Source organism: Pteropus vampyrus, unplaced genomic scaffold (assembly GCF_000151845.1).
Source record: "Pteropus vampyrus isolate Shadow unplaced genomic scaffold, Pvam_2.0 Scaffold65, whole genome shotgun sequence".
Classification (NCBI taxonomy): Eukaryota; Metazoa; Chordata; class Mammalia; order Chiroptera; family Pteropodidae; genus Pteropus; species Pteropus vampyrus.
In genome coordinates this window covers 4,558,256-4,561,457 of record NW_011888846.1, presented here as the reverse complement: position 1 = coordinate 4,561,457, position 3,202 = coordinate 4,558,256, and positions in this window count along the sequence as shown.

The following is a 3,202-nucleotide window of genomic DNA, read 5'->3' as shown; positions in this document are numbered from 1 at the left end:
CGGGTTGGCCGAGGTGTGGGCACAGCAGGTCAGTGGGCGTGGTAGGGTTCCACACCGTGCAGATAGCTCAGTAGCTGGGAAGGTCTGTCTGAGAACATGACCAGGCTACAGGGTGGGGATGAGGGTTAGGCTTTGACCGGTATGCCAGTATAGATCAACACCCAGAGGGGCCAGACGCGGGAGGGGTTCCATTTCCACGTACACCAGTGAACTCATGTCACGAGGAGCCTTGAAAGCGCACAGGCCCAGCCCCCCGGTTGCGCCTTCTCCGTGTGCTGATGCCCAGGGGGAAGCAGTAAGATCGGGACCTCAGCTTTGCCGCATGCAAGAAAGACCCCTCCCCGTCACCAGCAAAACAAAACGACAGACGAAAACTTGTTTGGTCAAATTCTGCTCTTAGTTCAGCTCCCTCGCCATGTTGACCTTCAACAATAATCATTTTATTATGTTGCATAATTTCAGGAATTCGGTTTGGGGTTGGCAGGGCGATTCTTCCCTTTCATGTGACATTGACAGAGGTTGCTGGGTGGTGTGCAGCTGGCAGGGGGACTAGTCTCGAGGTTCCAAGGCAGCTTCGTTCACGCATCAGGTGCCCCGGCAGGAATGTCTAGGAGGCTGGGCTGAACTCGTACAGTGGCTCGTAGCACGTACTCGTGGCCTCTCTAGCGTGGTGGCCCCAGCGTGGCGGCCCCAGCGTGGCGGCCTCAGATTTTTCATGTGCTGACTCAGAATTCCAAGAGTAAGAGTTTCCAGAGAAGAAGGCAGAAGTCTCAAGGCCTCTTATGATTCGAACTGGGAAGTCACACAGTGTCACTCTCATCAGAATCTATGCGTTAAGACAGTCAGTCGTAAACCCGCCCAGAGTCAAGGGGAGAGCCAGCAGAAGACACTGCTAGATGGGAGGGTGTCAAAGAATTAATGGCCACGTTTTAAAACTGCCACAGTCTTCATCTGCTTTTAATAATAGCTCCTGCTCGCACAGAGGCCAGAACTTTGCAAGAGGGCCTACTCGGCATGCAGGTGCTTCACAACTGGTTACGAAAGATAAAGAGACTCACATTCTGGTGGCAGCGGAGATGACATCTATTTACGTTACATTGTAGAGAGCAAAAAAGATTTTGAGTGTTCGGGCCACCCACCACGAGGCATTCCACCATAACCAGCCTCTCCCAAATGTAAGATAGGAATGTGGGATTTTTCTTAGATGCCCAAAGTATACATTTTATCAACTGCCACAGCATCTGGCACTTCTCTGTCATATTTCTCTTCACATTTGTAGCGATGGGTTCAATGTCTAACCTTCCCCATAAAAGGCCATGCTCTGTGATGGAGAACAAGCTTGTCTTATTCACCAGTGTACCCTCTGACCGTGCGTAGCGTCTGAATTACAGCAGATACGCAATAAATACATCTCATTGGCTAATTATTTGGAGAAGGTGGCAGAGAAAAAATGAAAATCATCACTGCATAGTAATATTTGAAGTTTATAATTTGCTGTGAAATATTTAACATTTTTTTTTTTTCTAGTGAGGATAATAGGCTATAAGGCCTAGGTATCTGAAACCTAAGGTGAACGTTTAAACTGTAACAATTCCCCAGTTTTTCCAACTGGATGATTCCGATTATTTCAAGGTACGAGGCAACGCTCACACACCTGGCACTTACTAACAGCTGCGTTTATTATTTAGTTGATTATTCCATTTCTTTATAATCGTACAATAATTCTCTTTTAAACAATACTGCTGTACCTGACGTTGGTCACATTGTATTCTTTCTTCCTTTTACAGTAGTGAAGCGTTTGTCTTCACACTCGATTTTTTAATAGAACATTTGAATATCAGGAAGTATGGTTAACTAAAAATAACGAATGGACCAAACTCCAAAGAAAACGATTGCACGCTCAGCGAAAGGTCGAATGCTATGACGATGTGTCCTGTCCACTCGGGGAGGGACGCCGGGGTCTCCTGGGAGCCGGGAGGGAGCTGGTGGATATAAGACCTGTTTGGCAGCCTGAGAACTAGAGGTTTAATACTGGCCCAGAACCGCTATCCTTTCTAGTCAGGACGGGCTCCTCTGGGTGAGCTTTGGGGAGTGACATCGGGGTGCGAATGATGGTGTCTTCTCAGCACACAAGTCCTCAGGGATCCTGAGACTCTCTCCTGCCCTGTTCATACTGGCCTGACTTGGAACTCAAAAGTAGGTGGGACCCAGCCATAGGAATTGTGTGTGTGTGCGATATGGGTGTAGTGTGTATAGTGTGAGTATAGTGTATTATGTATGTGTAGTGTGTATAGTGTGTTTACTGTGTCTGTGTAGTGTGTGCATAGTATATTGCGTATGTGTAGTGTATATAGTATTGTGTAGTGTGTATAGTGTGTATCTAATGTGTGTGTAGTGTGTGTGTGTGCAGTGTGTGTATTGTGTGTATACGTAGTGTGTATTGTGTGTATGTGTAGTGTGTATAGTATTGCATAGTGGGTGCGTAGTATGTATTGTGTATGTGTGTGTGTACAGTGTGTGTGTAGTGTGTATGTAGTGTGTGTACAGCATGTGTGTGCACTGTGCATTACAGTGTACAGAGTATATGTGTAGTGTGCGTAGTATGTGTGTGTGTGCCGTGTATATGTCGTGCGTGTGTAGTATGTGTGTGTGTGCAGTGTATATGTAGTGCGTGTGTGTAGTCTGTGTGTGTGCACAGTGTATATGTCGTGTGTGAGTATAGTGTGTGTGTGTGCAGTGTGTGTATTGTGTGTATATGTAGTGTGTGTTGTGTATGTGTAGTGTGTATAGTACTGTGTAGTGTGTATAGTGTGTATGTAGTGCATGTGTGTGCCGTGTATATGTAGTGTGTGTGTAGTATGCGTGTGTGTGCAGTGTGTGTATTGTGCGTATATGTAGTGCGTGTTGTGTATGTGTAGTGTGTATAGTATTGTGTAGTGTGTATAGTGTGTATGTAGTGCGTGTGTGTGCAGTGTATATGGCGTGTGTGAGTATAGTGTGTGTGTGTGCAGTGTGTGTATTGTGTGTATATGTAGTGTGTGCTGTGTATGTGTAGTGTGTATAGTACTGTGTAGTGTGTATAGTGTGTATGTAGTATGCGTGTGTGTGCAGTATGTATGTCGTGTGTGAGTATAGTGTGTGTGTGTGCAGTGTGTGTATTGTGTGTATACGTAGTGCGTGTTGTGTATGTGTAGTGTGTATA